This window comes from Notothenia rossii (assembly GCF_949606895.1).
Source record: "Notothenia rossii genome assembly, chromosome: 5".
Lineage (NCBI taxonomy): Eukaryota > Metazoa > Chordata > Actinopteri > Perciformes > Nototheniidae > Notothenia > Notothenia rossii.
The window spans coordinates 39,544,123-39,569,039 of NC_136903.1; the positions used below are offsets into that span (position 1 = coordinate 39,544,123).

At 42.5% G+C, this 24,917-nt stretch overlaps 2 long non-coding RNA genes across 2 annotated transcripts; one reads left to right on the top strand and one right to left on the bottom strand.

Moving 5' to 3' along the window:
• Nucleotides 1-10,526: 10,526 nt before the first annotated feature.
• Nucleotides 10,527-15,515, top strand: LOC307039610. The gene is made up of 2 exons (XR_013808276.1): nucleotides 10,527-10,942; nucleotides 12,837-15,515. It is a non-coding gene; the product is annotated as an uncharacterized lncRNA (long non-coding RNA).
• On the bottom strand, nucleotides 13,674-16,758 carry LOC307039609. The gene is made up of 2 exons (XR_013808275.1): nucleotides 13,994-16,758; nucleotides 13,674-13,773 (listed from the first exon to the last, which is right to left on the bottom strand). It is a non-coding gene; the product is annotated as an uncharacterized lncRNA (long non-coding RNA).
• Between the last annotated feature and the right edge of the window lie 8,159 nt (nucleotides 16,759-24,917).

Here is a 24,917-nt window from a genome sequence, read left to right on the forward strand (position 1 = left end):
GCAGTAGGAAGTTAAAACAATAATTTGCTGAAGAAATTGAATGTACAGACGTTGAACTCGATTTTTCATTAAAGTAGGCTATACTCATGTTCTGCTCCAGGAAATAAAGTGAAAATAATCTGTAAGAAAACCCACACATAGAAGACAGGAAAAAACGACAGGCCCCTCCTCCCAAAGACATTGTGTACAAACTTAATACAATTAAAAAAAAGTTGAATGCAACAGAAAACTCCGAGTGTTTACTAATCAACACTGCCATCTTGGGGTAAAATATGTTTCTGCAATAAAACGTCACAGTTTCCATCTGTTTTGAAATGTACAGGCATACTATTTGTTTCTGAGTAGTTGGAGTATTGATTTTTATAGGTTCATAAAACATGTTTTATATTAAAAGAACATGTAAAGGATTTTGGAACAGGTGCTACTGGTGAACACTGTCATGTTTGTATCGTATGTGTCATTTAACTTATTTTGACCCTTCATTTCATACACCGAACACATTATTTTCAAGAGGTTGAGGATCTACACCCAGGTTTTTTAATTGATTCGTTCAATATAACTATTATTGGCCAAATTAGGTTATATACTTTTGCAAATGGAGTGTGCAGTCCACAGACACAAGTATATGAAGTATGTAATCAGACCACATTCAGGAGCACTGCTAGAAAAGCTGGTCATCCCAGTGATTTAACTTTAAGGGTTGTTAGGTTACCGCACACCGAATGTGGTCAATGTACCTTCATTTCATTTCATTTCAAACCTTTATTTAGACAGATTAGTCCCTTGAGATCATCGATCTCATTTACAAGGGAGACCTGCATCATTTAGTTCCACATGAAACATAAAAACAACATACAAACAACAGAGGATATCATATTTACATATTCAACATTTACAAATACCCAGAGTGTCAGAAAGCATTTCATTTAGACATGCCTTAAATACATTCAAAGAAATAAAAATGCTCAATTTCAATTTTGCCTGTAGACTGTTCCAAGCAAGTGGAGCTGCGCACATAAAAGCTGTCTTACCTAAGACAGTCCTTACTCTTGGCACATCTAACAAGACTATATCCTGTGATCGCAGACAATAGCTGCTTGCAACTTTCTGCTTTATCAATGAACAGATATAATACGGGAGTTTGCCCAACATAGCTTTATAGATAAAAGTGTACCAGTGACTGAGCCTCCGTACAGTGAGTGATGGTAAACCTGCCTTGGTATACAATGTACAGTGATGAGTAAGTGCTTTACAGTTAGTGACAAATCTCAGAGCACTATGATACGCAGCATCTAGTTTGCTTAGGTAGTTGGCAGGTGCATTCATATACAGCAGATCACCATAGTCCAGCACAGGTAAAAAGGTCACAGTGACTAGCCTTTTCCTGGCCTCAAGCGAGAAACAGGACTTATTCCTGAAAAAGAAACCTAGCCTAACCCTCAGTTTTTTAAGCAGGTTATTGACATGAAGTTTAAAAGAGAGACAGTCATCAAGCAAGATACCAAGGTATTTGTAACAGGCAACAACTTCAAGTTTTGTTCCTTGCGTTGATACAATATCTAAAACAGGCTCTGGTGACTTTTTAGCTTTTGAAAAGAGCATTATCTTGGTTTTATCCACATTTAAAAGAAGCTTTAGTTCAGAGAGCTGAGTCTGAATAATGTTAAAAACAGCCTGTAATTTAACAACCGCCTCCTGAATGGAGGGACCTGCACAATACATCACGGTATCGTCCGCATAAAAATGTAAAGTAGCTTCATCCACATTTTCACCTAAACTGTTGATATATATGGAGAATAAAAGTGGACCTAAAACAGAACCTTGAGGAACACCATTAGCAATGTTTAACCACTCAGAAGACAGCCCATCAAAGTGAACACATTGGGACCTTTCAGAGAGGTAGTTCACAAACCACCCCACTGCATGGCTGGATATGCCAGTACTGAGTAGCCTCTGTTTTAAGACACGATGATCAACGGTGTCAAACGCTTTGGAAAGGTCAATAAACAGAGCTGCACAACTCTGTTTATTATCTAGCATACTAGTAATATCATTTACCACTTTCATTGTTGCAGTGATGGTGCTATGTTTCTTCCTGAAGCCTGACTGATGTTTAGACAGGATATCATTTATACATAAAAACTCCTTTACTTGTTCACTCACAAGTCGTTCGAGCACCTTAGCCAAAACTGACAATTTAGAGATTGGCCTATAGTTATTTAAAATAGTTGCCTCCCCTCCTTTCAGTAGAGGCAGGACATAAGCAGACTTCCATACTTTAGGAATTGTATTTGTGCTGAGGGAGAGGTTAAAAAGAGAAGTAAGAGGTGGAGCAATAAAATCTGCAGCTATCTTTAAAAAGAAAGGTTCTACGTTGTCCGGGCCAGCCGGTTTCTTAGGATCTAACTTGGATAAAGCTTCATGGACAATACCAACAGTTAAAGGAGTAAAACTGAAAGGGTTTTCCAGACCACATTGTTCAGAGTCAAGGACTGGAGCGTTCACAGAAGCAGAAGCACAGTCAGTGACAGAATCAAACAGAGAGCCACAAGAGACAAAATGCTTATTAAAGCAATTTAGCATGGTGGCCCTGTCTGATATAATGCCAGATGCTGTGGTGAGGTACGGAGGTAGCTCATTTGGGATATCACCAGTGGAAATCGATTTTATGGCTAAATCATAAGAATCATAAGAATGGATAAAGTAATTTCAGTATTTAAAAAGTTGTATTTTTTGCGATGATTATGCTATGCATTCTTTGTACGGAGCTTTTTGATTGATTAACAACTACAACTGCTTTTTTATTAAACATTTCATTTAACCAGGTAAAAAGTCTCATTGAGATTTAAATCTCTTTTTCAAGAGCGACCTGGGCACGAGGGCAGCATGAACAATGTTACAACAAATAAAACAAAGACAATACAAGCAGACAACTACAGCTGTCGTAAAGTTAAACACAACATTTTTGTCAACATTTTAGTTGTAAAGTTTATGTAAAAATCCAAGCTGGAACAATATGTTACCTGGTTGAAATTCTAAGCAAAATGGGGACTAAATGGATTTTAGCAGAACATTTTAATATGGGCAGAAGGAAAAAAACTTCAACATGTACTGTGATTTTAATATAAAATGAAAACAATGGAACAACACTTTTACACTATTGTTTTAATCCAACTGTGTATTGAACAACTTTTTGCATAGCCTGCAGCAGTCAAATTGTATTTTACATGCACTTATATAACCCCACCCCAAAAACTGAGAAGCGCTCGTTTAGTCCTAGGGGTCAGGGGCCTCATGTATAACGCCGTGCGTAGGATTGACGTGGGAAGGTTGCTTACGTAGTAGAAATCCGAAAAATAGGTCCATACATTTTCCGCCACTTTCCGATTCACCAAACATTGCGCACCGGCGAGGAAAGTGCGTATGGCACTTCCTACGCCTGTTTCCCTTTATAAATCACACCCGACTCGAAATATGGTGCAGCTTTTGCGGGCTTCACGTAACGCCCATGTTTGCCTATAAATAGTAAAAGAAACGACCTTTCATTCATTCATTTTGACTGACTGCATGGAGAAGATCGCAGGAAATGATGACAGAACAGCTAAAAACATCTCGCACCGTGACAGATTTAGGTTATTTTGGGGAGGTTGAGATAAATCATATTGTTTGGTGGATGCAGTTTGAACCAGAGTACTAGCATGGAGGTCGGATCGCCACCAAAATAAATAAATAAGTGGTCCGAAAAAGTTTAATGACAACAAATATATAGCCTTCCTCAGGCAATGTGTTTGTACCGGGGACAGGAGACACCCCCTTGGTGAGAAACTGTAAGAAATGATCAGGGAATCCCTCCGTAGTGGAGTCATGACGACTGGATCTGAATTATGTTTTTGCATTTGGCGGTTTGTGTCCCAGCTGTCGATCAGCTGTGCGCAGCGTCTCCACTGCAGCCTGTGCATCTAACCTCCCCGCAGCAACTCTATATCCACCAGTTAAAGGAAATACAACTAATGTGTTGTGTTATATTAGCTGTACAATTTACCACATATGGTGCTCTTAGTTTCCATACCTCCTGTGTTTTACGAGCGACTTATCAAGTCTTGGCAAACGGCATAAAACACGATTAAACATGTATTAAACATATATAAAACCATGCTCGTATCTACAACCTATAGAAATGCAAAACGGCGTCAGTTTAGACGTAATTCTGTCCTCCTGCTTACCGCATAATTTATGAGAAAACATTTCATAACATTAACACAACATATTCAAAGTGCTTTTAAATAACATATCCGTATTTATTTATTTCTCCCAGTTATGTTTTTGTGTGCACTGAGGAGTCTCAAACAGGCGTTTGTTAAATAATTTTAAGATTGGCTTTAATCAATGTTTGAAAATGAATTCTTCATATATGATAAATGAGAGGTAACATTTTATTTATGGTATTATTTCCACATATTTCTCTCCATTCTTCCTTCTGCCAACGGTGTCGCAGTTTCTCGTCTCTCCCGTTGTTGTGCTTAGTGCGTACGCATGGGTTAAGGCCCAGATACACCGGCCAGTCACCTGAGAAGTCGCCGACGCCGACACCGACTGTTGCGTCGCCGGACTCTCCTGCGTATTTGCCGACTTCGCGCACTGGAACACACCGGAAATCCGAGCCGAGCACGTATGAACTGCGCATGCGTGAGTGGCAATAACTCTCCTTACCAGCAGGCGGCGGTAGTGTGTATTCATCATTTAAAAGAGGCAACAACCGGAAGACAGAGAAGAAGAACAGACTCCGTGATATAAACAAACAACAAATAGCGTTTTTCTTTCCATTTTCACTCTCGTCCTTTGAAAACATGAACGAACAGGAGCTCTATAAACCGATGAGGTGAAATAGCCGTCCGTGTGTGTTCCATCTTCCATTTTAAATCATTTGTTTACCTCCCTCACTTCCGTTAACGCTTCTCATGCACTGATTCGCTAGCTGAACAGCCAATCAGTGTTATCCCTTTGTCCGACTTCCGGTGGTGTTCCCGACGCCGATTCTACATGTTGAATCGGCAAGAAAAGGCGTCAGGTCGGCAGAAAATACCCGACGGTGCGGCGCACACCACTCCGAATAGGGCGTGCCCACGCTCATGTTCGGCCCCACTCCCATTTACTGCCGATTTCGGGCTGGTGTATCTGGGCCTTTAGAGTTTGCGTGGAGGACCGCACGTTTTCCAGTCAAGTTAGTATTTTATAAATCGCAAACATTGCGTAGAAACTGCCGTACGCCGTTTTTTGAGCATATATCCCTTTATAAATGAGGCCCCTGGTCCTGGTTTTGTTGCCAAGAGCTAGTTTGCCGTTTCTGGAAAAACATTCCGGGTTTTTCCATGTGCTGGGTCAAGGGACTGACCAGAATTGTCTCCTGTCCACGCCTGAAATGTAGGAGAAGAGCTCCTAGTTTTTTTGGGTTTGCCTGACGGTACTGTGCTGTTTGCTCTGGTCTTCGATATCTACTCTGGCCCTCTTATATTGCTTCTTGGCGCTGGAGTTGCTGAGTGGGCCGGGGGATGGTTGGTTTGAGAAGGTGAGGTTTTTTTAAGGCTATTGTAGCTGTATTGTTTGGTGTGAAGAGGATCCTGTTAGGTAGTTAACGGTGTTCCTAGTGGAACTCCTTTCTTTATGGGGGGGGGGAGTGTGACGGCCTCCACACCACGAGGGATGCCGTCGGCTGTGGGCGTGTGGGTGTGGGTGTGTGTGTGTTAACAGGATCCAGCGCTGTGGGGCCGGCGTTTTGCCTGATGAGCTGCACCTGGGTTATGGCTAGAAAGGATCCGTCTTGTGTAAAACTCTCGCGAGAGTTTGGCTGAATGTCACGTGGCGAAATGTTTACGTTTGGCAGGCAGCCTTTCAGTTACGATCGTTAACATCAGTGGGCCACACCAAATGATGATGAGAAGCTAAACTATCTATTAATTATGTCAATGACAGGGAGTGTGATTGTTGAAATAGGGTGTTAGCGGTCTTGCTGGTGTTCAAAGAAGAATGACAACAGCACTGTAGATCACCAACACTATGGTTTATTTTTTATTCACAGGCAAGTCAACGTTGTCGCAGTAAAAGTCCCAAGATAGCTCCCCGGTCAATAAAATGTTCCCTTGCAGTGTTTTACTATTATGTCTGATGTTTCTCTATTAATATTGCTGCTGCATTAATGTGTATGTTGCATCATGTTACTGCTGTGTTTCCGAGCCGCTCCGATTACAACGAGAGTTACAACGAGAACGTGACGTCATATTTACACTAGACGGATCCTTTCTAGCCATAACCCTGCACCTGGGTCGAGAAGGGTCTAGCTGCGGCCGCCGACAGTACAGTACACTACACGACACGACACGCCCACCTGACACGACACTACGGTGGCTGAGAAGGGTCTAGCTGCGGCCGCGGACGAGAAGCCCCTCACTGCAGTGCGCACTGCCTCATGTGGGCGGGAGCTCAACGTGGGCGGAGCTTCACAGATGACGCGTTGCATCCTGTTTCCCGGGTAGCGGTTCTCTTCCCTCCCTTCAATCTAACCCTTCCCTTCCCCCCATCCTAACCCTAACCACTCCCTACCTTTTTACCTAATCCTAATCTTCCTTCCTCCCTCCCAAACCTAAACCCCAAAACCTCTCCTCCTGTCGTGTAGTGTCGTCAATTCGCTTTTAACGGTAGTGCCTCTCAGCCACCGTAGTGTCGTGTCAGGTGAGCGTGTCGTGTAGTGTAGTGTAGTGTCATGTAGTGTCCGCGGCCGCAGCTAGACCAAGCAAGCCCCCAGGAAGTGCGCCGGACTCTGAGTAGAATATTTGTTGTGGCCAAACGGCGGTACTACACTTCCTTTAGGTTGCTGGGCCCGGAAACACTTTTTCCCATTGACTTACATGGGGAAAGAATGGTCTGTAAATTGTTGGATAATTTTTTTTAAACTAACTAAACCACCCAGTATGAACACTTGTATAGCCCTTATTAAAAACATTCGTTCCTCAAGTTGTAAAAATTTGCTAATAACGTTATTCTGAGAGTTATATCCCTCTGCATTATGAACTTGCATCTAACCCACGGGACCGCGCCGCCCGGCACGTTCATGTTACGTGTTCAGCAGGTTCAGCACTACATGCGTTCATCTTTACCCATGGATGCACAATAACAACGGACCCATATTGTCTCACTGCCATCCCACGGAGCTGTAATAATGGATATATTGCACATGTTTGCTGTAATTCATCATTTGTAAAATATTATACTACATGTTCTGTATGATGTAAACCTTGTACCATAAATGTTGTATTAAATAAAGTTAATATTACCGACGTAGATTAACGTTCCTGTAGCTTCTTATTGCACGTGCAATATACCATTAAAGGAGTTGAACGTAGCTGTTTGCTATTAGGCCGACTATATATTAAGTCGTCATATTTATACATATATCAATAAAGATATGTGTCAAAGCTCTAATCAAATTAACAGTTGTATTAATTATGATTGTATATATATATGTATATTGCCTGTGTTGTATATGTATACACACAAATGAACAACCTTGTTGTAAGTTGTATTGTAGTGTTTATTTTAGTGTTGTTTTATTCTTATCCACATTTTGATTTCAGAGCACAGGACAGGAGAATGCTGGGCACAACATCACGCTCAACAGTGAAGCTGGCAATGCTGAACAAGACCAGTTATAATATTTATTCCGCTGAAAAAGTGAAAGCTTTACGAAAATGTAATTAAAAATACATAAGCATTTCAGGTAGAAATTAGCATTTAGCATAGCATCAGGCTTCAACATATACATTTTTATATATTACCAAGTGCTTTTATGTACAACCCACAGAAGTATCATGCTAAAATAAGCTCTGTTGCTTGGATATCACTAGATCCTGATGTCAGCGTAATATAAAAGTACATAACGATTGATGTGTAACTGAGCATAATTGACTAGCTAGCCGCTAGCTGCTAACTGCTGCCTCGTTAATATAAATCCAGTACCATGCTGTCATGAACGCGCGGTGCTGTTACGTGTACGCAAATTCACGTGCTTGATGCGAACAAGCCTTTTGGGCGGCGTGGTTGAAGTTGCGCATGCTCTATGAGTGCACATACGGGTACTTCTCAGGCATGCCGGGTAATCTGTGACGTTTCGCTCTCTCAAAAGTTGGGCCATTTTGTCATCATGCGCCATTGAGCAACTCTCATAGGAATGAATGAGGCCCCGCCTCCCACGCTGTATCCAGTTCTTATTATACATCCATGAGCTAGACCATATTGCCTGGGTCGGGAAGACTACAAGAGGGGAGCCAACTGGATTTATGCCCTCTCTCATTATTTTTATAAAACGTTCCTGTGATGGAAAATATTAACACGGTCATGGTCAACGTCCAAACAAACGTTTTGCATTTGTTTGAAAAGAATGTTTTAAAAAATCGGATGTCACCATATTTTCCTTTTGAAAAAAACTAACAAGCACCTAATTCATGATAAACTGTAAGCAGATATTGCATGTTTACGGTGGCATGTGTGAGTTCCCAGCTAGAGTTTGTGTTTATTGTATTTTGTTACTCTGGCACAACAATTTCCTTCGGGATGTATAAAGTCTTATCTTATCTTATCTTATCTTAGACATTTTTGGTTCTCAAAAAATTCTGAGAATGTTACCATTCATTGTTCTAGGAATGTTTTCAGCGGGACGTTTTATTTTGGTACCCAGAATGTTCTTCTGGAAGGTAGGATAAAGTTCTCTAAAAACATTCTTAAAATGCTTGGTAATAACCTTTTTAAGATGTTTTTGATAACCTTCTTAAGATGTTTTTGATAACATTGTTAGAACATTATGCCCTACTGTTCTTAAAACGTTTTCAGCGTAAAGTTTTAATTTGGTTCCCAGAATGTTCTTCTGAAAGGTAGGATAACGTTCTTTAAAAATATTCTTAAAATGTTTGGTGATAACCTTCTTAAGATGTTTTTGATAGCATTGTTAGAACATTCAGTGATGCAAGCACAGGTCTGGTGAAAAAAGAGAGAACTATTCGAAGCAGAAAAAAACAGCGTAATATACAATCCGACAAAGGCCTGTACTATAATGCTTCAATTAACTGGCTATTCTTTATAATATACTCAGATAAATAGGAGACAGAGATTTTAAGTTAAAAATCAAGGGTTTTTATTATTATTTACAGCAGGGGTGGGGAACCTTTTTCCTTTCAATTTTTACAACATCCTCAGAGGGCCGTACATATTATTGAACTCAACCTCAGCTTAAAAAAACTAAAATCACAGCCCATTCATTTGGCCTTTCTTTCATGCTGTGCAAAGAAAAAGCAACCTCTTAATCCAGATATTTTACCATGTCTCGCGCATGCATGCATGTGCACGGTGTGGCATTACCACCAAAACAGAAATATATATGGACACAAGATGTGTGCAAATGTATTTAGTATCCATATGAACATGATTTAAGTGGGGGGGACCTAACCTCCTCTAGGGGGGTCCGGGGGCATGTTCCCCCGGGAAGATATTTTTTAAATATTTAAGTTAAAAGCATCAATCTGGTGCACTTTGAGAGCAACATGAGGTGATCTATGGATACATCTTTCAACACCCATTTGAAACAGAACTGTGAGCAGACTCTTCTTTTTGGATATTTTACAAATCACTCCCCTTTTAAACTTTACATTACATTACATTGCATTTAGCGGACGCTTTTATCCAAAGCGACTTACAATAAGTACATTCGACCAGGAAGATACAACCTTGAAGAAAACAGAATCATATAAGTACATCAGGTTTCATAGAGCCAAACATTTCAAGTGCTACGCAACTGGCTTTAGATAAGCCAGTCCTTTATTAGTATATAAGTGCATTGTTAGTAATTCTATCGCTCGAATTGGAGTTGAAAGAGATGAGTTTTCAGTCTGCGCCGGAAGATGAGCAAGCTATCTGCTTTCCTGATTTCAATGGGGAGCTCATTCCACCATTTTGGAGCCAGGATAGCAAACCCACCAGTGGCGGCCGGCCCATAGGGGCGCTAGGGGCGCCGCCCCACCTCTTCCCACATACGAAAAAAAAAATTAAAAAAAATATTAAATTAAAAAAAAATGTTTAAAAAATATATATTTCAAAAATATATATATTTATATTTTTTATTTTTAATGAACAAGGTAAATATCATACAATTGGTATCAGTAAAATGTATAATCTACAATAAAATCTTGTTTAAAATGTTGTTACGATGTCTAAAGTTACTGATAAGTCACATGTTTCCTGTCTGGCCTTGCCCTTGGCATTAGTTTATCATTACGGGGCGCTGCCCCCGAGCCAAACAGCAGCAACCAGCACGTTGCAAAAGTCTCAATAGTAAACTGTCCCGCCGAAACATAATTTCAGCCAATCAGCGCCGTCAAATATTTTGGTCACAAGGGCGCTCACGTTGGCGTCCACGTTGTTTTTTAGACTCGTGAGGAACTGGGGTAGTATCTATAGAGAGGCGAAGTCCCGCCCATCTACTTCCGACCCATGGGACCCCGGAAGCGGAAAATTATACATTGACGTCAATGGAGAGAGAAAAGTCATCTTTCGATCCCGTTTGAATTGTGCCACGAATGACACATATGATGTTTGTCAAATTAAAAGAACATTTTGCAAGTCAAAAAAATAAAAATGTGTCGTAAAACTGTGAAGTTACCATTTTTTTTGTGTGAAACCGCTCAGTGAACTACAGGTCTCTGGTCTCGCACAATACGCGTCACCATCACAAAGATGGCTGTCACGTTAGTAAATTTCACCTGTTTCTTTCAGAATGAGGCGAAAAAGTATAAAAAGAGGTGAAAATCACTACAAGTCTGGGCATGTTGAGAGCTGTACATACACGAAAGGGAGCGGTTCTGTAAGAGCCAGCATGCAGGACCGGCTTTACAAGGTTTCAGTGAGTAATATGAGTGCTATGTCTAAGGTTAATGTCAGCTAGCTAACAAGGTACACTAACGTGTTTTGTTTTAGCAACTAGTTTTCTCCTTAAGAACTTTGTGGTGTCTGTGTATGCTGTGGATAACATTAGTGTTCACAAGAACAAGATACACTCCCGTGTTTTGTTTTAGTTGCTCTTCAGATTGAAGCGGCCAGTTCTATATCGACTATATGTGTGATCTCCTTTTTACATCTCGTTGTGTCATTTGAGTTTATTTGCTGTGTGTAGATTCAAGGATTTTGGTTATCTTGTCCAGGGATGCAAACTTGTCACCTTTCGGCGAAATTCTCCGTTTTGAATCCAAAATAGGTCGTTTTTATGATTCCTGTAGATCTCAATAAAAATATTTTTGGGGTATGGGAGGGGGTCTGGGACCCGGATTAATGTGCGGCCGCGAGCTTTTTTTTATATATTATAATGAAGCGCGAGCTGTGTGCTCGAGTCTTCCTGCCTGTCGGCTCTGCTCATGATGTATAATAAGCCTCTGCTGCTCGGCGATGATGGTCTAGCTTCAGCAGCTACATTACCTACGGTGCGTTCGTTAATATTAACTGTGCGTCCGGAGTCACTGTGGCACAGACTGGACCGCTGGTGAACAGCTGTTAGAACGGGCCGTTCAGGTGTTCAGAGTAGAGCTCCCTGTCGGAGCGGCAGAGCGTGATATGCACTGAAAAGTTTTTTTTCCCCGTCGCAATATTATCGTTGAGCTAGCTAACTAGCATACATTGTCACTATCTGCTAACGTTAGCTTTAGCCTTCGTTTTCTAATCGTTTTTTTCATAGGCTATAAACAGAGGTGGTATAAGTATATATCTTGTAATTGATTAAAAGTAGAAGTACTCAGTTCTTGTACTTGAGTAAAAGTAGAAGTACCAGAGTGTAGGAATACTCTGTTACAGTAAAAGTCCTGCATTCCAAATGTTCCTCAAGTAAAAGTAGAAAATTATTATTATCAAAATATAGTGAAAGTAGCGACAGTAAAAGTAGTCATTTTGCAGATTGGTCCATTTCAGAATAATATGATATGTTTTATAATGACTGATCATTAAAGTGTTATCAAAGCTGGTAAAGGTGCAGCTAGTTTGAATGACTTTGTATACTGCAGGCAGGGTAGCTTTTGGATTTACTCCAGGTGGAACTAAAGTCTGATTTAACACTTGATTATATTTCACATCATTCATCCACATCTGTAAAGTAACTAAATGTATTACATACATGTAGTGGAGTAAAAGTACACCATTTACCTCTGAACTGTAGTGGAGTAGAAGTACAAAGTAGCAAAACATTGAAATACTTAAGTAAAGTACAAGTATCTCAAAATTGTGCCCAAGTATAGTACTTGTTGAGTTTATGAACTTGGTTACTTTACACCAGTGGCTATAAAGATAGAAAGACTAAGCCTTGCACAGAGGCATGAAAATACATTTTCAAAATGCTCAACAGTGCTGCCAAAATTATAAACTGACTACTACACAATTAAAATAAATGCTTTTTATATATTTCTATTAGATGTGACTCTATGGCGTTTCTGTTAATATTAACACTGCTGCTTTAGTTGTTCTGACTGCTAAAATCCTGTTATTCCTAATTTTAAAGCCAATATTCTGTGGGGTCAGGGGGCTCGGATCCTTGTCACCTTTTTCATACCTGATGAGTTTGCATCCCTGTTGTCAATTTGTTTGGTTATCTAGGCACAGCTGTGTGTGACTCCCTCTGGTACACTGGTATGTGTTTTCCTAATGTAGAGAGCATTGATTAATTAATAAACTACACACTGACTCTAGATCCTGACCAAATCCTTATTTTTTGATCAAATGTTTTTCAAAAAAATGTATTGTATATTATATAACAGCTGCACATAACAGACCGGAGTCTCTGCTACTGTGGACCACGATGGAGGCGATCATCCTCCCCATCCCCAAAGACCCTGCATGGCATGGAAATCTCCTCCTCCTGGAACAATTCTACACCCAGCATATGCTCCCTGTGTTGGCCAGTAGAGAGGAGGACATTTAAATAAACATACTCTTAACACCCTCGGACTCTGCGTTGTGTTTCTTATGTGTGATGGGGTGTTATGCAGAGGGGAGGAAAACAGGACACAGCAGATTGGGATTGTGGTGGAGATGCTGAGCAGTTATTTAATTGTTGCGTGTAATTATTATTATACTGCGTGCTTCTTAGTTATTCCATCTTTTGCTGTAACATGGATCTGTATGTAACTCTATATTTACTTGTTATCTACCACACTTCCTTCTACATCATACACCATCATTATACATGATAGTGTATATAGGATATATATTTATTTGTATACATATCTGTAAATTGTATAATTTTATTTTTCGTATTTGGGATTTCTCTTTTGTCCACTCAAATACACTTGGCCCTTTCTCTTTTCCATGTGGAAAATGGCAGCTGCATATTCTGCTTTTCTCATCTGCTCCCTGTCTGCTCATCTACGATGAGAAAATTATATAATTAATTACTAATCATTTAAACCTGTTATTACCAATATTTCACAAATTCTTCATGTAAACTTAAGAGTACAGCTGTATGTTGAGTATGTCAACTTTGCTTGGTTCATCTTACTGGGGGGCAGCTACATGGATGTCGGTGCAGTCCACAATAATTTTGCAGCTGAAGGCAGAATGAATTTATTATTGACTCAGAATGAAGCACAACTTCATGTCATACAATACATTGACTTTATTTGTAATTGTGTAAAAAAATATGAATATTGATTAGCAAGCAGGACCTGCAGGAACAGAGAATGGTGATGGATGGAGCTGGGAAGAGAGAAGAATAAAGAAAACAGATCAACTTTATTATCGGATATTAAAAATTCAATTTCAAAACAAGTTGCCGCTCCTACAGTTTTCTAGTATGTAAAGATGATTTCACATGACCAATGCAAAATATCACACTCAATACATGTGTGTCTCTGGGGGGTGCATTGTGCCTTTGATGTATATAAATAATATACCATAACCAAATACTATTACGTACAGTGGAAATCAGGTTGCCAGAGCAGGTCAGTCCAGTGTGCTTGTTCCTCAGGGTCTCAGCAGTTACAGGTGAGGTAAAGAAAATAAAAGAGAAAAAGGTCAGTAACAACACTTTAAAGCAGTGGTTCTCAAAGTGGGGGGCGCAGAGGTATGCCAGGGGGGGAGCGAGAGACCAGGAGGAAAAATGGTTATAAAAAACAATTTAAAAAAAGATCAAAATTTGAAAAAATTATTGATTCAAAAATAATATGATGCAGTGCAGTACTATTACGTCTGGGTCTCTGTGTTTCATTAAAGCTCGTGTGTGTGTGTGTGTGTGTGTGTGTGTGTGTGTGTGTGTGTGTGTGTGTGTGTGTGGAACGAGCCATTTTGTGTGCGCGAGCGAGAGAGAGAGAGCGCACCGGTACTGGAGATCGTTGTTGTTAGCTTCTGGTGCTAGCGAGCTACGCTAACGGATATAAGGAGTTTTTTCAACAACAAAGTGGAGGAGTGTCCTCTCCTGTCAGACTGAGAGACTCAGTGAACTAAAGGACTCTCAGTGTTATCTCAGTGGGTCTCAAACGTTTTGGTAACCATTAATGTAAACAATTATTTCCGAGGCACGCGTTTATATGATCATTATAGTGATAAAAAAATAAGAGAATAAATGAAAAACAGGTATGAAATACTATATGACAGTGAAACAAGAATACAGTTTAAAAGGGTGATTTGTAAAATATCCATAAAGAAAAAGTAAATCTGTTTACAGTTCTGTTTCATATGGGTGTTGAGAGAGGTATCCATAGATCTCTTCATGTTGCTCTCAAAGTGCATCAGATTGATGCTTTTAACTTCAACATTTAAAAATAAATCTTCCCGGGGGAGCTTGCCCCCGGACCCCCCTTTGTGAGGTCCATACACCACCTACAAAAATAGCACTTTACCCCTGCTTACACCTATATGCCGTGAGCTGATTATCGAGCCTTCATTGTAACTGTCACTGTATATGCGTGGGGATTGTTGCAGTAGAAAATTCCACTGTAGCGACCGGTACATTAATGGGAAACCCTAAATGTTTGAGCACCCTCTATGAAACGTCAAGCTATCCCACAGCACCCCCAAAAGAAATCTCTGGTGCCGCCACTGAGCCTCACTATTTGTGTTGGGGGGGCCCGACTTTTTTTTTTCTCCAAAGGGGGGGCCTGACAGAAAAAGTTTGAGAACCACTGCTTTAAAGTAACAACACTGAATAATTATCTCTTTTAATAATTTTCTCTCAGTAATCACTCAACTACTGTCTTTCCAACAAACAGATTGACTCACTCTCACTATCATCACAATGAAACACGTCCAGAAGAATGTCATGCAAAGATGCCTGCCTTCCTTCCTTCGACTCTCCCTGAACTGCCTGATCTTTTAATGGTCAATGTTAACCATTTGTGCAGATAGCATTAAGTAGAAAAGATCGCTGATACTAATGTGGGGTTAGCCTACCTCCCGCCCCCTTAGCACCTGGTGGAGGGGGCGATAGGCTACTCTTCAAATGTTTCACAAAATACTTACCATCATGACTACTCTTACTGTTTAACATTTCGGTTTACTTCGTGTTAAGGCTAATACAAATGACAAGGCTAAGTAATGTAATATAATGCTAACTAACATGCTCGCTACTAGCTAGGTAGCTAACTTGACTATGTTCCATGCGAAACATGTATATTACCTGATATGTTTGGTCCAACGACTCCTGGTCCTTTCATCAGACGGGAAGCGATAGAACGAGCAAGTGGTATGATCTCTTTTGTGATTACAACCTCGTACAAAGCACACAGGCATCTTGTAAAAGTGAATTTATTGGAGCAATCTCTTATATTTATTGGAGGGAATAAATCAGTCTTCTTCTTCCTCTTTGCTTTGCGAGTCACAACCAGTCTTGGAGCATTATCGCCTATGACATCACTTACGCGACCCAGAATGCATTTGGGATTTGTAGTCTTTCTAGTTGCGTATTATTCATAGTCTTATATTTCAGCAGTTTTACGACAAACTGTGACTTTTTTTGCATGGAAATGATTGTTTAAGATTGACAAACATCATATGTGTCATTCGTGGCACAATTCAAACGGGATCAAAAGATAACTTTTCTCTCTCCATTGACTTCCATGTATAATTTTCCGCTTCCGGGGTCCCATGGAGGCTCCCGGAAGGGGAGGGACTTCGCCTCTCTATAGTAACGCAGTGTAGGCGGAGTCGTGACGTCATCTTCAATGAGCTCCCCAGAAAAACAACACAGCCGTTAGCTCTTAGCACTCAGAGCTCACAGCTCTTCATATCTGTTCAGAAACTAGACAAAAGTTAAACAAGTACAAACCACATACTGTCTGTGTCATGGCGAATACAGTCGCTGGTTTATTTATGTCTGTATAGGCCGTTGTTGTGAGTGTGGACGGTCGGAGCATTTACAACGTTAGCTTAGCCAAATCTCCATTAGAAAACACGCATTTTAAAAGGTTTTTCGCCTGCCGTCTGTCTGCAGACTTGTCAAAGCCTTAATTCATGGTTTTTACTATCCGGTATCAGTATGTTGTTACTTCGGCATCATTTTGAAACGTGTATTACAATTAAATCACGGTCAAATATGTTCATCTTGTTGTAGTTGTAGCCCCCTTGACAGCGATTCTCTCTCTAGTTTAGACTGCGGTCAAGCCAGCCTCCACACGGAAAAACCTAGTCAAGCCAGCCCTCACGTGATATTGCGGTGCGCGAATATCCTATGCATTACGGTAGAGTAAAAAAAAAAAAATCCTCCCTCTGTGTTTAGATGAGAATAAAACAAAAACTGTCCAGTATCAAAGACTCATTTCACTTCAGGGTGATAGCAGGACATCCCATCTTGTCACTCAGAAAAAATCAGGACATTCTGATGTAGAGTTTCAAAATAAAAGACCTTTGAAATCTCTATTGTATGAGTTATCATCCATGTTTTTAGATGAGAATAAAACAAAAACTGTCCAGTATCATAGATCCATCTCACTCCAGAGTGATAGCAGGACACCCCATGTAGTCACTCAAAATAAAAGACATTTGGGGACAGGGATGATAGCTCATATATGAGAATTCAAAGGTCTTTTATTTTGAAACTGTACATCAGAATGTCCTTATTTTTTCTGAGTGACTACATGGGGTGTCCTGCTATCACCCTGGAGTGAGATGGATCTATGATACTGGACAGTTTTTGTTTTATTCTCATCTAAAAACAGGGATGATAGCTCATATATGTGACTTCAAAGGTCTTTTATTTTGAAACTGTACATCAGAATGTCCTGATTCTTTCTGAGTGACTACATGGGGTGTCCTGCTATCACCCTGGAGTGAGATGGATCTATGATACTGGACAGTTTTTGTTTTATTCTCATCTAAAAACAGGGATGATAGCTCATATATGAGACTTCAAAGGTGTTTTATTTTGAAACTGTACATCAGAATGTCCTGATTCTTTCTGAGTGACTACATGGGGTCTCCTGCTATCACCCTGGAGTGAGATGGATCTATGATACTGGACAGTTTTTGTTTTATTCTCATCTAAAAACAGGGATGATAGCTCATGCAATAGAGATTTCAAAGGTCTTTTATTTTGAAACTCTACATCAGAATGTCCTGATTTTTTCTGAGTAACTAGATGGGATGTCCTGCTATCACCCTGAAGTGAAATGAGTCTTTGATACTGGAAAGTTTTTGTTTTATTCTCATCTAAACACAGAGGGGTGCTGTTTTTTGACTCTACCGTAATGCATAGGATATTCGCGCACCGCAATATCACGTGAGGGCTGGCTTGACTAGGTTTTCCCGAGTGGAGGCTGGCTTGACCGCAGTTAGTTTAGCATACTCAGCCTGACTCAGCCTGGTTGTTCCTGGCCCTAGAACCACGATTTTATGTGGCCATTACATCACCAGAAGTCCCAATTTAAGGGGTCATTTCTCCCAAAAACATTTTTTTTTACTCACTATATCAACAGCCCCACCAAAAATATTTTCCACCAACTGCCACTGAAACCCACGTGTTTTGCTGATGGGAACTTGGGTCTCCCTCGCAGTGCGGGTGCAGCGAGCTGTTTGGCCGATGCAGAGCGGAGTGCACGAGCTGGGTTGTACAGTTTAACCATGTCCTGGATGTAGGAAGGGCCAGATCCATTCGCAACATGGTACGCAAGTACCAGTGTCTTGAAGTGGATTCTAGCAGTTACCGGAAGCCAGTGAAGGGAGCGGAGGAGCGGCGTGATGTGGGAGAATTTTGGAAGGTTGAAGACCAGATGAGCCGCTGCATTCTGGATGAGCTGCAGAGGTCGGATGGCACATGCAGGTAGACCAACCAGTAGGGAGTTGCAGTAGTCTAGGCGTGAGAAGACGAGAGCCTGGACCAGAACCTGCGTCGCTTTCTGGGTCAGCTGGGGACGTATCCTCCTGATGTTGTAAAGCGTGTATCTGCAGCAGCGGGTTGTAGCAGCAATGTTTGCAGTGAAGGACAGTTTGTTATCTTACGTCACACCTAGATTCCTTGCAGCCTGAGTCGGGAAAACAACAGAGGTGCCGATGCTGATTGTTAGGTCAAGAGTGGGACAATCTTTTCCCGGAAGGAAAAGCAGTTCAGTCTTGTCAAGGTTGAGCTTGAGGTGATGAGCAGACATCCACTGAGAGATGTCAGCTAGGCAAGCAGAGATGCGTGCGACGACCTGGGTCTCTGAGCGGGGAAAGGACAGAATTAGTTGGGTGTCGTCAGCGTAGCAGTGGTATGAAAAACCATGCGGGCTAATGACAGATCCGAGCGAGTTTGTGTACAAGGAGAAGAGGAGGGGACCAAGAACAGAGCCCTGAGGGACCCCTGTAGTTAATTGACAAGGGTCGGACTCGGACCCTCTCCAAGTTACCCTGTAGGTGCGGTCTTTGAGGTATGAGGTGAGGAGGGAAATTGCAGAGCCTAAAACTAAAAAAAAAAAGTTTGGGGAGAGTGCGAAGGAGGATCTGATGGTTCACCGTGTCGAATGCAGCAGACAGGTCCAGAAGGATGATGACAGAGGAGATGAGAGGAGATGCTGCTTTTGCCGTGTGCAGTTCCTCAGAGACAGCAAGGAGGGCCGTTTCTGTTGAGTGACCTGCCTTGAAACCAGACTGGTGTGGATCCAGAAGGTTGTTCTGATGGAGATAACAGGAGAGTTGTTTAAAGACAGGAACGGGAGGAGAGACACAGGCCTGTAGTTTATAACATCAGATGGGTTGAGAGTGGGTTTCTTTAGGAGAGGGTTTACTTTTGCCTCCTTGAGACTGTTTGGAAAGTGACCAGAAGTTAGGGAAGTTTTGATGAAGTGGGTGAGAAACGGTAGAATATCAGGAGCGATAGTCGGAAGGAGGTTTGAGGGGATAGGGTCCAGAGGACAGGTGGTAGGACGGGCAGAGGTAATGAGGGTAAGAACGTCACTTGGAGAGAGAGGGGAGAAGGAGGTCAGTGTGTGGATGAAAGGAGGGTCTGGTGACCCAGTGGTGAGTAAAGGAGTCAGAAAAAGAAGAGCGAATATCATCAACCTTTTTTTCAAAGTAGTTAACAAAGTCGCTTGACAGAAGGGAGGAGGGGGAAGGGGCTTTGGGGGGGTCCAAGAGGGTGAAGAAGATAGAAAATAGTTTTTGGGGATTGGAATAGGAAGATTGGATCTTATCTTGAAAGAAAGTGCTTTTTGCCTGAGAGATGAAAGCAGAGAAAGAGGAGAGGAGAGCCTGATAGGTTAGGAGGTCGTCATGGTGTTTGGATTTCCACCATTTCCGCTCTGCTGCCCGAAGGATGGTTCTATTAGCACGCACTGCGTCATTTAGCCAGGGGAGCAGGAGGGGACTGACGAGCCTGCCGAGATGTGAGAGGACAGAGAGAGTCCAGAGAGGATGAGAGAGTAGAGAGGAGAGTTTCGGCAGCAGAGTTTGGAGGAAGGAGTTGGAACGAATCAGAGGAAGGGAGGGCTGAGAGCACCGATGAGGCAAAGGTAGAGGGGGAGAGGGAACGAAGATTACGGCGGACGGGTGCCGGATGAGAAGAGATTAGGTTGTTATGTTTGGAAAGGGGTAGAGAGAATGAAATGAAGAACTGATCGGATGTGTGGAGCGGGTTTACAGTGAGGCTAGAAGTAGTGCAGTTCCTTGAGAATATGAGATCAAGGACATTGCCAGCGTTATCAGTTGGTGGGGATGGAGACAGTGAGAAAGCAAAGGTGGTTAACAGAGATGTTAGCTCAGATATCTTCCCTGTCTGGAGGTTGAAGTCTCCGAGAAGTACAGCGGGAGGGCCAGTTTCAGGGATGTGTGAGAGGAGATGATCTAATTCCTCCAAGAAGTCCCCCAAGGCGCCTGGTGGACGGTAGAGAACAACAATGGTTCATTGTATAGGATGGGTTACTGTGACGGCATGGAGTTCAAAGGTGGAAGGAGTGAAGTTAGGTAGCTTGAAGAGGGAAAAGCTCCAGTCCGGAGAGAGCAGAAGACCAGTGCTCTGCCAGAGGGTCTGGGTGTATGGGAGAAGAAATAGGCTTTGGAGAGAGCTGCTGGGGTGGATGTGTTGGATGGAGTAATCCAGGTCTCAGTGAGAGCAAGGAAATCCAGAGACTGCAGGGAAGCGTAGCCAGAGATGAAGTCAGCCTTAGGAACAGCTGACTGGCAGTTCCATAGGCCCCCTGAAACTAGATGCTGGATCTCAGGAGAGCATGTGGGATAGAGGAGAGCAGGCCGGTTATATCGATTAGGACAGGGGTCTGCAACCTTTTTGACCAAAAGAGCCATTTTGCTCCTTTTTCCCCAAACATTTTTTGTCTGGAGCCGCAAAACATATTTCATAGCTTGATAGCTAAGTTGTATTTATTGTTATATCAGACAAAAACTACAGTTTTTTTGCATTTATTAGGCTATTTATTAAATTATATAAAACTGTTAACCTCTAATAAGAAACAAAGAACTCCTATAAGGAGAATTACAAATAATACACAGGCCTACTTTAAAATAAATTAAACACAGCACTTGGGGAGTCCTCTGCACATTTGAATGAAAAAAATATATTATTAAAATGGGCCCACTTTGAAATAAATAAAACATATAGCTGCACCCTAAAAAGAGTTAAAGGTAGGGTAGGTAAGAATGGAGAAACCAGCTCGTGTGCGCTAGAATTTGAAAATACACAACTGGAAAAAATAGGCCTCTTCCTTCAGACTTTCTTACAGATTCCCTCCTCCAACACACACGAACCCGGGTGGCCGACCCCTGGATTAAGAGATACACAGGGCCAGTGATAATTGCGAGAAGACACATGAACAGGAATGGAGAAAATACACATGATTATAGCATGAGGGGCTAAAAAACCAAATAAAATAAAAATACTAGAGATACTTAGCTCAATCAAAGTAGGATTTGCCTCCTCTTTGCCTCCCTCGTGACTCCCACAGGACTCCAATGTCTTTGTCAGTCTTACTCCCGCAGGACTCCAATGTCTTTGTCAGTCTTCGTCTGGCTGACGCTCCAGGAAAGAGCTACCTAAGATGGACACCTGATTGCTGAGTTCTGTGATATATTCACCTTATATATTCATGTTGTGGGTACTGAATTGCTACAACATTGTGGAGAAATTAGCCCAAACATGTTTTATTACTATGAAAAAGGAGCAGTTGTGGAGGAGGAGACATTCTCCATTAAATACCGCATGTCAAATATCAGGAAAATCTACAGATCTTACAAATATATGTGTGTGTTTAATTACTTTGTATCAATAATAAGCAGTCTGTGTAAAAAGAAGCTGGAAATATGCAAAGGAATACTCTTTGGAAACAGTCTAAATCTCTGGAATGCGGCAGGACGAAATGAGTGTGTGTTCTCTATACTGGGCCTGTGTAAAGTTTGACTATTTGAAAAGCATCTCTAGGACTGGTAGAGAGCAAAGGTAATGTTTTCCTCGTTATTATTTGATATGATGGTAATTTACATGTATTACGTATATTTAGCCAACTATAACAACTATATCTTAAAACATATTTTTAACTTGTGTGTGGTAACCTGAGGGGGGAAGGTGGCCACAGACAGGGAACCATATAGAAAAATGTGTGTGTGCTGGCTGCAAGATGTGAGATAAGATAAACAAACTTGTTATTTGGAGCAGGTTCATGCTGGACACCGAAGGTATCTGTTCTTCATCAAACTGAAGAGACACTTTTGTTTTCCGGGTCTCCTGCAGATGTAGCACTGAATTTCAGACTCCAGCTTACAGCTTCCTGCATACGACCTACCTAAGACCAGTATAGAGGAATGTTAAGCCCTCCCACTATTTTCCAAGAGGGCGTTGCCAGATCCTCTCTGAAGAACCAGCACCTTACCGTGGTAGAGAGGTTTGTGTGCCCTGATGAACCTGGGGGCTGTGTTGTCTGGAACCTTGTGTTCCTGGTAGGGTCTCCCATGGCAAATTGGTCTCAGGCAAGGGGCCAGACTAAGATTGGTTCACAAGACCTCATGAAAGACGACACACGAAGTGAGGATACCCGGCCCGGAGGAAGCCCGGGGTCCCCTTCTGGAGCCAGGCCCAGAAGGAGGACTCGTCGGCGAGCGTCTGGTGGCCGGGCTTGCCACGGAGCCCGGCCGGGCACAGCCCGAAAAGGCGACGTGGGCAACACCTCCGCCTCTCCGTCCCGCGGGCCCACCACCTACGGGAAACAGCGATGGGGTCGGGTGCGCTGCCAGAAGGGTGGCAGTGAAGGCAGAGGGTCTCGACGGACCAGACCCGGGCGACAGAAGCTGGCTTTGGGGACGTGGAACGTCACCTCTCTGGGGGGTAAGGAGTCGGAGCTTGTGCGGGAGGTGGAGCGTTACCAGTTGGATCTGGTTGGGCTCACCTCTACGCACAGCGTCGGCTCTGGAACCTTACTTCTGGATAGGGGTTGGACTCTATTCTTCTCCGGAGTTGCTCAAGGTGTGAGGCGCCGGGCGGGTGTGGGGATACTCACAAGTCCCCGGTTGGGTGCTTCGTTGTTGGAGTCTACCCCAGTGGACGAGAGGGTTGCCTCCCTACGCCTGCGGGTTATGGGGGGGAAAACTCTGACTGTTGTGTGTGCTTATGCACCCAACAGCAGTTCAGAGTATTCGGCCTTCTTGGAGACCCTGGAAAGAGTCCTGTATGGGGCTCCTGAAGGGGACTCTTTAATCTTGCTGGGAGACTTCAACGCACATGTGGGCAATGATGGAGACACTTGGAGGGGAGTGATTGGGAGGAACGGCCCCCCTGATCTGAACCGGAGTGGTGGTTTGTTACTGGACTTCTGTGCTAGTCATGGATTGGCCATAACAAACACCATGTTCGAACATAAGGATGCTCATAAGTGTACGTGGTACCAGAGCACCCTAGGCAGAAGGTCCATGATCGATTTTGTTATCGTATCATCGGACCTGAGGCCGTATGTTTTGGACACTCGGGTAAAGAGAGGGGCGGAGTTGTCAACTGATCACCATCTGGTGGTGAGTTGGGTCGAGTGGCGGGGGAAGCCTCTGGATAGACCTGGTAAGCCCAAACGTGTAGTTCGGGTGAACTGGGAACGTCTGGAGGAGGCCCAAGTTCAGGAGGCCTTCAACTCACACCTCCGGCGGAGCTTTTCGGGCATTCCTGTGGAGGTTGGGGACATTGAACCAGAGTGGTCGGTGTTCAAAGCCTCTATTGCCGAAGCCGCGGCGGGGAGCTGTGGTCTCAAGGTCCTAGGTGCCTCAAGGGGCGGTAACCCTCGAACCTCCTGGTGGACACCGGTGGGTAGGGAATGTTCCGGTCTTTGGACAAAATTAACATGGGATCACTCCGGTCAATGTACGTACTTCGTCTCACTGGAATATTAATGGCCAGATTGAATACAACATCGACCCAAATTCTCCGGTCAATGACAGGAGAGTTTTGAAAGTGACAAAACACTGTTCCACACATTTAAAAACACTTAATCAATGTTTACCCAGGATCTATGCACCTTCCCTGGCTTGTAAAATGTGGTGATGCGCCCTGGAGGTAGCGGGCAGGCTCTGTCCGTGGTGCTGAACCCCAGCCTGTCTATGTGGAATACAAAAACAAACAAAGAGAAACACCTTTAAGGTCACCAGGGGCGTGAGGTTCTGGTTCTGGAGGGGTTTGACCTGGCCCCCTGACACAATGCACATAGTCTGGAGCTCACTGGGGTCCTGCATATGCTTTAATCACACTTTTGTCCATTTGCCTATCAGTTTGTTAACCAAATGGACAGAGGCTGCGTTTTCCCCCTAAAAGTGACTTTTAATGGTGGCCCTTGCGTTTAAATGATGGGTCTTATCATTCACAAGGGTCCCCGACACAATGCACACAGCCTGGAGCAGTGGAGCAGCGGCTGGGCCGTGTTCCCCCTTTTGTCCATTTGCCTATCAGTTTGTTAACGAAATGGACAGAGCCTGCGTTTTCCCCCTAAAAGTGACTTTTAATGGTGGTTTTTGCATTTAAATGATGGGTCTTATCATTCACAAGGGTCCCCGACACAATGCACATAGTCTGGAGCTCGCTGGGGTCCTGCATATGCTTTAATCACACTTTTGTCCATTTGCCTATCAGTTTGTTAACCAAATGGACAGAGGCTGCGTTTTCCCCCTAAAAGTGACTTTTAATGGTGGCCCTTGCGTTTAAATGATGGGTCTTATCATTCACAAGGGTCCCCGACATAATGCACATAGTCTGGAGCTTGCTGGGGTCCTGCATATGATTTAATCAGGCGTTTTAACACTTTTCCCCACGAAAATGATTTTTAATCATTTTTTTGGGGCTATATAAATCAAATTCCGGTTAATGCAGTTGTACCTTTTACTATTTTAATGTATTTGCATTATATATCTTTGGGCTATAAAAGCGACATATTTGGATGACTTTGTCAGTTTAT